General features: G+C 40.5%; 1 protein-coding gene across 1 annotated transcript in view; it reads left to right on the forward strand.

Moving 5' to 3' along the window:
- Positions 1-12878, forward strand: part of LOC311243918 (metabotropic glutamate receptor 4-like) — a gene marked incomplete at both ends in the record, with an annotated part of 366879 nt that overhangs the window by 176120 nt on the left and 177881 nt on the right. The gene's annotated exons all lie outside the window — the stretch shown is intronic.

Here is a 12878-nt window from a genome sequence, read left to right on the forward strand (position 1 = left end):
GCCAGGAACATTCTACAAACATGTCTAATGTGAAATATATAAGCATATAAGCAAAACTAGATTTTAGGTCTGTGATGAAAAAGGGCCTCGCGGGAAGGGGGGCCTCGCAAAAAAAAAGAAAAAATAATAAAAGAAATAATAAATAATATATATATTTTTTTTTTGTGCGAGGCCCCCCTTCCCGCGAGGCCCTGTGCGACCGCACTGCTCGGACACCCCCTGAGGCGGCCCTGCACACAAGGCATGCAGTGAGGTCTGATATATGAGTGAGTGGCCGCGATCTCTCTCTCTCTCTCTCTCTCTCTCTCTCTCTCTCTCTCTCTCTCTCGCTCTCTCTCTCTCTATCTATCTCTCTCTCTCTCTCTCTCTCGCTGCCTCTCTCTTTCTCTCTCTCCCTGTCTCTCATGCTCTCTCTCTCCCTGTCTCTCATGCTCTCTCTCTCCCTGTCTATCTCGCTCTATCTCTTTCTTTCTTTCTCTCTCTCTCTCTCTCTCTCTCTCTCTCTCTCTCTCTCTCTCTCTCTCTCTCTCTCTCTCTCTCTCTCTCTCTCTCTCTCTCTCTCTCTCTCTCACTCACTGCCTCTCTCTTCCTCTCGAGAGTGAGGGACAGAGCGCGAGCGAGATAGACAGGGAGAGAGAGAGCATGAGAGACAGGGAGAGAGAGAAATAGAGAGAGAGAGAGTGAGGGACAGAGCGCGAGCGAGATAGACAGGGAGAGAGAGAGCATGAGAGACAGGGAGAGAGAGAAATAGAGAGGCAGCGAGAGAGAGAGAGAGAGAGAGAGAGAGCGAGAGAGAGAGAGAGATATCGCGGCCACTCACTCATATATCAGACCTCACTGCACGCCTTGTGTGTATGTGACAAATAAACCTCTTGAATCTTGACTTGCCATATTCAATCAGTTTCAGTAACTACAGAACAGTACATATTGTTAGACTTACTTGTTGTTTGGAACGGGCCTCGAGCCGTTGCGTTAACCCTTCGAGAAGCTTTTGTGGTGTGTGTCCTCCAGACTCCATATAAATCCAAATCCAACACTGTCAGTAATGTACAGTATCTCGTGCTGATCTCTCCAACTCCTGAGAATACACTTCTTACATCTTATTACCGAACCACGAGCCTAGCTAAGCTAACGCACTGAATCGAAACTGAATAAATAAAATAGGACTGACTGGTTCCTCCTCGCATTCTTTTCTGTCTGACGACGTTGGGAGTACAGTGGCGCAGAGCTTGCTTCGAGCGCTAGAAAAAAGCGCCCTGAGACATCATATTTGAACGCACTGATAGGCGAAATGTATTTGCTTGACCTATTTACATTGGCTGCGACGATACAGTGACGCGCACAGTGTGCACGCTACGTCTATGCGCCCAGCTTTAGAGGTACTCTCTATATCAGGAGAGAGAGTGACGTCATGTGAATCACGCACAAAACAATGATTTATATTTGATATATTAACGTTATTGTGCATTTGAAACACAAACATACATAAAATGAGTAAATATTATTCATTTTAAACATGTTTAGTTTATTTTTAGGGGTCTAAAATAAAAATAAAAATAAAACATTTTCTTCTTCTCCTGCTCTCTTCACCAGGGGGAGGGGGCAAAACTAGAAAGCGGGGATCTTTGATTAAACACCTGCTATCAGAGGAATAGACAGTCAGAAAAAAAGTTTTGACTTAAACTTTTTAGTACTTAAGTACATTTAAAAGTAGAAACGTTTTTTACTTTTACTCAAGTGTGTTTTTAGCCAGATACTCTGACTTTTACTTGAGTACGATTTTGAGACGGTACCCATACTTTCACTTAAGTATAATTTCTGGGTAGTTTTTACACCCCTGATCGCAGGTCATCACTGCCGTGCCTCTGCACACTGCACCTTAGCACTTTTTATTTAATTAAATCAATGTTTATCATTAGGATCAGTATTTATTTGAGTTATTTTAGTATTTAATGGCTATAACCGAGACCCGAGTACTGTATTTTGTGACTGACAATAAACATGACAATGAAAATAGACCAGGTTACATTCCACTATTAGATTTCCACTCTGAAATTCATGTTATGTTATACAAAAAAAAACGAGCCCCTTTATTCAATAACGTTACATGCTCACTGTCTATGTCAAGGTCAAGGTCAACTTTACTTATATAGCACATTTAAATCAACCGAAGTTGTACCAAAGTGCTGTACAATATAAAAACAGAAATACTTAAAAAAAATACAAAATACAGTATACACACAAAGTCATGAAAACTACAATAAAATAAAACAAATTAAAACAATCACGTCACGACCAGGCTTACCAAGCCTCAGAACGCCAATAAAAACAGGTCTAGCCGCAAGCAAGCTCATTATTATAGCTCAGTGAGCTAGCGAGACACCCAGGTTTACACAAACCATAGCTCATACATTTGTGTACCTATTTCAAGCTTAAGTGGTCCCTTGATTCCCTATTGTTAGATTTCAATTACTTTTAATTAACGTGCCTTATCCTGTATTCCTTCAGGATAGGATTCTGTCACTTGATTTGCCACTTGAATGAAATCTCCCCTTGAGATAACATACGACACTCTGTAGTCTTTTCTTAACACAGGTGTATTGGCACAAGCAGCTAAATGTTACAAATAGATTGGGTTACTCTCAGGTTCTCCCTGTGGATCCTCTCTCTGTCTGAGCTGCCATACCGAAGAAGCTGAATACCGCTAAGTGCCGTTGTTATCACCCTCTCCCAAGAAGGTTGCGTTGTCATCTCCCTTTCTGGCGTCTAAAGTTCAACACAACATCTGGCCTCCTAGATTTGTTCCCTCTGCGAGAGAGTAGGGTTGGGCACCGAGAACCGGTTCTAATAGGAACCGGTTCCTAATTTCCGGTTCTGGAACTGGAAGTAACATGTTGAATTTCGATTCTTAAAAAATAAAAATGTATTTTTATTTTAAATTTTTTTTACTTTGTTAATTAATACCGTAGTTACAGTACAGCAACCAAATTAAACTGTATCAAGTCAACTGACAATGTGAATAGTATGAAGAAAATAAAAGATTTTTCAAAAAAAAATTAAAATCTCCTGCGAAATAAGCTGTGACCTGTTTTGACCTGCACCTCAAAGAATCGGCCGCTTCGCGACGCAGCGCGTTACATGGTTCGCCACTTGGGTGCCCAAGAACAGACTGTTCATATTAACACTCTCTCTGCTTAACCCTGTAGAGCCCAAATATATAGAGCCCAAGTGAACTTAACCTAATTGTTGTGTACCCTTCACTACGATGTGGCTAGCCCTTTTAAACCTAAGCCTGAAACAGTCCACCTGGGTATATTTAGTTGTTATTGCTGTGTAATTGTCAGAGAATGTGCTGTGAGTAAGTGCTTGTCACCCTTTTTTCAGAACTACTACTAGGCGGTTGGTGGTTGACCTTGAAGCCCGTCGAATTCTACCTGTGTTTACTTCCTCAATAACTCTCACAGTTTTTGGATTACCGTAATAAGCCATATATGTGAAGAAAGCTCAGGTCCTTGGCTTTCAGTCGGCGCTGAGGTTTTTCGATAGCACACATATTCAAAGAGTTACAGTACGGTAGCAGCAGTGATAAATGATTTAGCTCTGCTGATTTGCTGTCTGGCTCATCCTTCTCCATCTCAATTTGTTGTTCTCCTCATTTCTCATTGACCATGTTGACGTGTTGGAGTGTACATTTTCCGACTGACAAAGCCTACAATATCTTTACTTTGTAAAAGTTGCTATTTAAAATGTAACTAAGTACAATACTATACAGTCAAGGGGACATATTTTAGTCCATTTCAACAGGTTAATATAGGTCTTTGAGGTCCCCTAAACATGTCTTTTACGTTTTTTAGCTGAAAGAAAACCCCGCTCAGATGCAGGGGTTCTCAAACTGTTTTATACCACGACACCATTTTATTTAGGATTTCTTTTGGGGACCCCACACTTAATGTATCGCGTAATTTCAACTTGGAATTAAGGAATATCAAAATAAAAGCACATGTTGTTGAACTTGATCATGCATATTTATTAGAACATTTAATTACAGCACTATGTTATCAATACACATTTATAAAACGAGGCATATTTAGTCAAAATAGGTTGCCAGAACATAAAAAATTTGTTGAAAAATTATAGACTATTTTTATTTACATTTTTTTTATGTTTTTATTGTCAATGCGCAACCCCACTGTCACCTACCCACAACCCCACTTTTGGTTGCGACCCGTAGTTTGAGAACCGCTATTATAGAATCTATTCGGTTGTTAAGTCTGACATATATTCATGTCCGGGGCCAAACGCTCCACTTCAGACAGTGGAAGATACAAGGAGCACTTACCCCAAACAGTTTTTTATGACTCGGATGTATTGAAACAACAAGGGACTCAGAGCTGAGAAGACCAGAGCCTCAGCCAACGCAGGAAGCTTGGCCCCGGAAACCGGTTTATTGGAAGGTCGATACATAACAACAAACAGTTTCTCACTGAGCTGCCTCTGTGCCTATAACAAGCAAGCTGTTTTTATCGTACAAATACGATCATTATCATACATCTAGCGGGGGTGCACCAGCCTGTAACGAAATTCAACTGAAGATCCATCAATAGCATAGCAATCTTGTCATCTTGTCAGAAACATATTTCAGGTTCAACTTTAGGTAGAAAAAGAAGAAGATGAAGCCGCCATCTTGTACACTTTTTATCAAGACTAGGGATGCTCCATATTGGCTTTTTTACCGATACCGATATACCGATATTGTCCAACTCTTAATTTCCGATACCGATATCAACCGATATCAACCGATACCGATATATGCAGGGTTTCCCCCCCCCAAAAAACTGAATAATTTCAGGTAATTAACATTACATATCTCTTGTTGTGGAATTAACACAACATTATGCATACTTTTGACAATAAATAAAATCTGAATTTGTTCTTACTTGCTTGTCTGGGTAAATAAAGGTTATAGAAATGTCAAAGAAATATATATATTTTTTTGAAAACCGATACCGATATCACATTTTAATGCCGATATCGGCCGATAATACCGGACATCCCTAATCAAGACCCATATAACTCATATAATATATATATATAAGAAGCTAAAAGAAGAATACCTTCAAAAGAAGGGACCGCACACTCCTCAGGACTGTTTTTTTTATTGCACAACACGTTTCGCTTCTGCTTCCTCAGGTGCTATGCAGCAGGTGTCAATAATCATCATCATATACAGCACGTACTCCACCCACACATCGTAACACAGCAAGCCCATTGGCTACTCAATGATCACATTTAATTTATCATTTTGCAAGATGTAATGCATATAACTCACATGAAAATATGATGCATAAAAACCACATATATACATAGACTCATTTTTAAAAATATATATAATAACACAGTATGAGATATGTATAGAAGAGACAAATACCTATAGTAAGTCATTAGAGATGACAAACAACTTAAAACCCCACCCACAAAGGTTATACAGAACCCCTGGGATAGTGATTACAAAAATGGATTCAGCTCGAGGGATTCATTCAGACCATGGGGTTCCACAGAATTCAGAGTGAAAATCCAATCGTTTTTTTTTATATCACCGCCCCTAGGTGGCAGGGTGATATATATATATATTTACTGTATATTATTTATACACATCTGACAGTATATACCTGCATACAATCCGTTTTACATACCTGTACCATAGGGTCTTTACACCGTATCACTGTATATATTAATAATATAACACATCTGATGTTGTAGTGCTCATTTATATACATACAGTATACTCTGATTTAATCACCTGCACATTGTATATTGCTATTACACTTTACTGTTACATTTTGCACTCCGGTTAGATGCCAAACTAAACTTGTGCTGTATAATGACAGTGTGGGAAGTCGAAGGAAGAGGCGATGCAATAACGAGCGTGACAGGTCCTTCAGTTACTTCCTACTTTATTCATTCACAAAATCACCGCTGTACACACACCTACCACTCTCCTATATCTCCTCCCCTGTAGAAAAAGATTATATTTGAATATAATATAATCAAATCTAAACTAATTACATTCTAGCCTTGCGTTGTTTTGCCACGCTGATGCTTGAAAGGTCATGAAATAACAAAGGAGTGAAGGTTCTGTGGCCACAGGAACCTCAACAACATGGCGGGTAGAGATATGCCTCCATAGGCAGCGCACCACGTTAAAGGGGAACTCCAACATTTTGGGAAATTAGCTTATTTAACATCTTCCCTGGAGTTAGACAAGAAGATACATACATTTTTTGTCTCTGTGCGTGCATTTTAGCTTTGGGAATAGACGCTCTGTTAGCATAGCTTAGCTTCATCACTGGAAGTGAGGCAGGACAGTAGCCTTACAGTGCCTTACAGTGTATTGCAATGTCTGACATTGACCAAACTTGATATGCATGACCTTGGTGGACTCTAGGTCAACTCCTGAAAAGGGGGTCAATGTCAGACTTTGCAATCAAAAGTTAGGGGGCTAATAACCCTTGCCATAATTTCAGTGCGCCCCCTAACTTTTGATTGCAAGGTCTGACATTGACCCCCTTTTCAGGAGTTGACCTAGAGCCCACCAAGGTCATGCATATCAAATTTGGTCAATGTCAGTGTCAGTGTCACTGTAAGGCACTGTAAGGCTACTGTCCTGCCTCACTTCCAGTGATGAAGCTAAGCTATGCTAACGGAGTGTCTATTCCCAAAGCTAAAATGCACGCACAGAGACAAAAAAGGTATGTATCTTCTTGTCTAACTCCAGGGAAGATGTTAAATAAGCTAATTTCCCAAAATGTTGGAGTTCCCCTGACACATACTGTGCTGGGTTCTAATGCGGCCCAGGACAGGTGATGCATGTCCTCCCCCATCTCTTCACCCAATGTCCTCTTTGACTGTCCTATCCACAATAACGCTTTCACTACCACACTACCAAATGGTTAACCCTTTCACTGTGACATTACGGAATGTTAACCCTTTCACTGCCACACGGAAACGGGTTAACCCTTTCACTACAACACTACATAAGGTTAACCATTTCACTACCGCACCACAGAAGGTTAACCTGTTTCACTACCACACTACATAAGGTTAACCCGTTCACTACCACACTACATAAGGTTAACCCTTTCACTACCACACTACATACGCTCAACCCTTTCACTACCACACTACAGAAGGTTAACCTTTTCACTACCACACTACAGGTGGTTAACCCTTTCACTACCACACTACATAAGGTTAACCCTTGCACTACCAGTGTGGTAGTGAAAGGGATAAAGCAGAAATGCCCTAAAAAATATATCTTACATGTTTCCTTTTAAAAGATACGCCTACATAGACTCCCTGACTGGCTTCTTTCACTGCGGACATGTCAACCAGCTCCACCGCCGTGATCTTAATTATTATGGATTTCCCATTGAAGAGAAAGAGAAACGACTGAGCGGTCATCACTGAAAGCCTCTGGTACGGTGGATTGTATTGGCTTCAGTCATCTGCTGCCCACAGGTCCTGTAGTGTTCCAGGCAGAGATGCGAACAGCGGGGTTCGAAGCAGCGGGCTCTTAATTACTTCTATTAGCAGGCAGAGACAATGCCGGGGAGAATGGGCCAAGAAGGGCCTCCGTAGCAAGAAGGTCAAGGAGGCACTCTGTCTCACTGAGGACACTTTTATACAATGCTCTTTCAACTCCCCCCCCCCCTCCCAGTAATATATGAATATATATTTTTTTATTAAGCAAAACATACATACATTTATGAAATAATTAAAATCAAGAAAATAGACACACAAAAGACAATGGGTCTCATTCCCGAATTTTTTTCAAAGATATATTCTGGAAGACTTATCTTGGAACCACTGAGACATAATCTATGACAAGTACACTCTGAGTCCTGAACGTGCTGGTAATATGTCTTAAGTGGCTGAAAAGGTCGCACAAATTATATTATCTGATATCTGCTTGGAGAATGGCATTCTGTCTTAAACTCGAAAGCGCGTTCCCGTTCAGCTCATTTGCATACAAAACAACGCCTCCATAGCTCCTTATAAGGCAACTGGTGACGCAGCTGTGTGAAATGGAATGGCGGAAGTGCTTTGCGAGTCTTGCGAGCCGCGTGATTACGAAACCTAGCGTCAGTCAGTGCCAATCAGAGAGCGTCTCCGAGAAATGCGGCTAGGTTTCGTAATCACGCTTGCGCCCATCAAAACTAGATTAGATAGGGCGGTTAGGTGGCCGAGCGGAGATTGCGTTCGTCACCAGCCCCGGAGCTGTGAGCTGGATTCGCCTGTTCGAATCCAGCTCACAGCTCCGGGGTTGTCACCAGCTTGGCTGGCCGTCTGCACTAATACAATTGGCTATATTAGAGGGTGGGAGAAGCTGGCGGGGTGGGTCCGGGTCGTTGTAAACAGCGACTCCTACAGTTCGGTCGGGGCGCCTGCTAAGCGCGGATAGGACTCGAGGGGGATAGTGTGGTCCTCCCACACGCTACGCCCTCTCGATGAGAATCCGCGCTGCCAGGTGAAAAGAAGCGGTGATTGGCTGGACGTGTGTCGGAGGAAGCACGTGGTAGCCTCCACTCTCCCAGATGATCTGACTGTGGGGGGTAAGTGCGCAGCGACCAGGAAGGGACTGGGAATTGGCATACGACTAACATTGGGATGGGAGAAAATCGGAGGAAAATGGAGGGAAAAAAAAAAAAAAAAAAGAAAAAAAAAATAGATTAGATTAATGTATTGGCATCATATACAGCTCGCGGTACACATCTGCCGCAGCGCGAGCGCACACACACACACACACACACACACACACACACACACACACACACACACACACACACACACACACACAGGTCCTGAAAAACAAACTTCAGACAGCTCAAAACAAATGAATGAGAGTAGTCCTTAAACTCACCTAGGGCCAACTTTCTTTAGGCAACTAAACTGGCTTCCGGTCAATAAAAGGGTAATTCACATCAAATTAGGTCTCACACACAAGATAGTTCAAAATACAGGTCCGAAATATCTATCTAATTATTTTAATCGATTCCGTGACAATCATTCATACTCCACTAGAAGAAGCAGTACGGATTTTATTCTGCCAAAATGTAACTCCCTAATGGGCACAAATACTTTTTTATATTCTGCAGCACTGGAGTGGAACAAGCTTCCAGTGGCCCTGAAAAACATCGAAGAGGGGGGAAGTTTTAGACGTGCCACAAAGAAATGGCTAGCCAGTGAAGTATAGAATAGCCATAGGAAGGAGAGGGTAGGGAGTGTTTTTTTGTATGGGGTTACTATTATGTTTTATTCTGTTTTTTATTATGATGATCTATGTTTTATTATGATGCTCTATGTTTTATTATGATGCTCTATGTTTTATTATGATGCTCTGTTTTAGTATGTTTTATTATGATGATATGTTTTATGATGTCTGTCCATGTCCAAAATCAGGGACCATGATGGAAATAAGTGCTTGCACTTTCTCATGTTTTTATCCCTTGGATGCTGTCTTTTGCTCCACAATAAAAATCAATCAATCAATCAATCACACACGCGCGCAGTACTGTATATAAATGAATGAATGAATGACATATAATATAGCCTACGGCGGGCGTAATGAATGAACGCAGTATGGCTTATTATTCCATAATTAAGCCTATAGGCTACTGTTCATTCGTAGGTGCACACAAGACTTGTTATGGAATATTAATGCAGTCTATTTCCACCGATTAGCTTTAGTTCTTATTTATTTATCCACTGTCATTTCAGTGTTGGTGTATAGGCTATATAGTGTATTTCAATATAAGTTTAATTGATTAATGATATATTCGAAGGAATGCAGTTTTATAGCTATATCAACCCCCTCCAATGTACAGTAAATTACCAAGTATGGTTTTGTCAATATTCCAATGTACAGTTTTGCTTGTACAGTGTAAGTCTATCACCCACCCACCCCTCCTACCCAACCTCCTCCAACAGTTTCTACGTCAAATGTACTCTCTTTTCTGGACTCTTTTTGTATCACAAACAGTACTTGCAAATCTGGTATGTCATAAATGTATAGATGTAGCAGTACTGTCTATCTGTGTCGTACTGTCATATATGTTATGATGAATTGAAAATGGGGGACCCTGATGTAAACAAAACGAAATTCTTTCTCTGGTCTGCATCCCCTTATGTAATTGAGCTGTACTGTATTGTACCCATTCTGCAATCTGTTAATAAAGTTTTCAATCAATCAATCAAACAAAGGTCTGTCCCATTGTATACCAATCAATGGGATACATTGCATGTTGACCTGCATTCTTTCAAATGTATATAATTAATCATTAAAACAGATGTGTAACAAATAAGAAATACAAATTCCACAGAAGGCATTAAATTATTATTATTTTCAATCATTTCACAATAATTGCATAATTGTGTTTGAATATCTGAGTAATTAAAGTAATTATACATTTGTCCAAAATAGCTGGTTCAGATATGGTTAAGCAGCTGCCCTGTGATCAGATGAATCCATATTATTTATTTTTCCGACATCAAATGCGTAATTTCTTATCGTACAAATATTGTCATATTTATTTTAATTAATTAATTATTAAGTAATTAATTCCAAGGAGGCCTGTAGCGTTGACGTGAAGGAATCACTATGAGAACACAGTCTGTCAAGTTATAATAACATTTTAAATTAGTCAATCAATCATGAGATTTGATCGTGGGCTGAGAGCATATTTAAGTGTGCTCCTCAGCACTCTTAAATCTGCTCTCAGCCACGATCAAATAAGATCTCAGGAAAGTTTGGGGACTCCCACTCCCAGCCCTAATATGTCTTAAATGGGCCGAAATCTGGTTAAGACTAAATATTTTGTCGTAACTTCGTTCGGGAATGAGACCCAATAAGAATATATAAACAAATAAAATACACATTTAAAAAAATATTTCAAATATATATATATATTATTTCTCTTTCAACTCTTTTATTAGAGCTGCTGAGCCTTTTCCTACAACTGGGTTTGGGTCATAGAATCAGCTGTATGCTGCCCTGTTACAGTGCATCAATCCTCCCTTCATAGGGCATGTTGCAAAATGTGAACAAATAAGTGAGTCCAGTCTGCAAACTTATTTAAAACACGTTTGTGATCGGTGTGTTCATTTTCACCATAGCTCAACGTTTCAATCCATACACATCCATATAAATTTGTTTTTATAATAATAATATTGCATAATATATTGGCCTTGGACACTTGAGTAATATGTTTAATATTTCAAGTAATTAACAACGGAAATGTATGGTGGAAATATATGTGCAAATTAAATGAGAGCCTTGACTCCTGTTGTGGAAAATACTTAAATTAATGATTATTACAACAACTTTTAAGCCTTTCACTACCACACTACAGAAGGTTAACCTTTTCACTACCACACTACAGGCGGTTAACCCTTTCACTACCACACTACAGAAGGTTAACCCGTTTACTACCACACTGCAGAAGGTTTTCCCTTTCACTACCACAAGGTTAACCGTCTGTAGTGTGGTAGTGAAAAGGTTAACCTTCTGTATTGTCGCAGTGAAAGGGTTAACCCGTTGGTAGTGTGGTAGTGAAAGTAGTTAATGGTACGACTGTTTATTTATCGTTTGCAAACGGGCCAGTACAATGAACACAGGTCACAGGCTGTCTCACCTTCTGGCAAAGAGCTGGACACTTCTCCTTGAATAATAGGGCTGACCAAGCACATGTGTGGGGTCTCAGAAAGGTCTTTCCATGAACATTTGCTGCACAGAACACAGAACAGTTAGTAGTAAGTAACACTATGAGGAACAATGAACTAGACTTTACACGTGTCTTGACCTGTTTCTGACCGTCTGCTAATTGACCTGCGTCTAGACCTCTGCTGACAGCAGCGGCCGCGCCAGAGAATTGTGCTACGGGGGGGCTGGATTGTTTATAGCAGGTGCTAATGAATTGTAATGCAACAAACAATAACAAATAACCCAAAAACTAGATTCAATGATTCCGGGCTAATAGGCTACATGAAAATGCACGTTACAAAATGTTTAGCGTTATACACCAATGCAAGCACAATTAATTCCATGAATTTAGAAGGAACAAATCGAATGTATACAAAAAGTTTACCACAACAAGCACGAACAAACAATCACAATCCAAATCATAGTCACCACAGAAAGTATCTGTGGATTTACAAAATACTGTAGCTGTGAGCATATACAGTAGACGCCGATTTATGTTTCTGCCGGTGGGTGCTCAAAACAGTTGAATAACCCACGCACAATATAAACCTTGTGCAATATAGCCATAGCCTACATGACTTGTTGCTATACAGATTTGGATGGAGTCAATGGCGCACATCCCCGCTCCTCCCGGGCAGCGTGTTGAAGTGTCCTTGAGCAAGACACTTAACCCCTAACTGCTCCCGATCTGCAGGTCGGCACCCTGCATGGTTGCCTCCGCCGTTGGTGTGTGAATGTGTGAGTGAATGGGTAAAGATGTGAGGAACAAATTGTAAACCTCTTTGTATAAAAGCGCTATATAAATGCAGCCATTTACCATTTACATTTCAGCACTATAGGAAATTAACAGCGACCGACACACGCGCGTGCAGCGCGCACACACACACACACACACATACACACACACACACACACACACACACACACACACACACACACACACACACACACACACACACACACACACACACACACACACACACACACACACACACATGGAATCGTAGACCAAGTGCACAATCCAACACCTCCGTGGGTGTGAGACACCGCTGCTAGAACACCCATAAAGAACGCAGCATACCATTAACAAGCCAAACAAGTTCTAATATCGTTACCCACA

Source organism: Notolepis coatsorum (genome assembly GCF_963971535.1).
Source record: "Notolepis coatsorum genome assembly, chromosome: 17".
NCBI classification, from domain to species: domain Eukaryota; kingdom Metazoa; phylum Chordata; class Actinopteri; order Aulopiformes; family Paralepididae; genus Notolepis; species Notolepis coatsorum.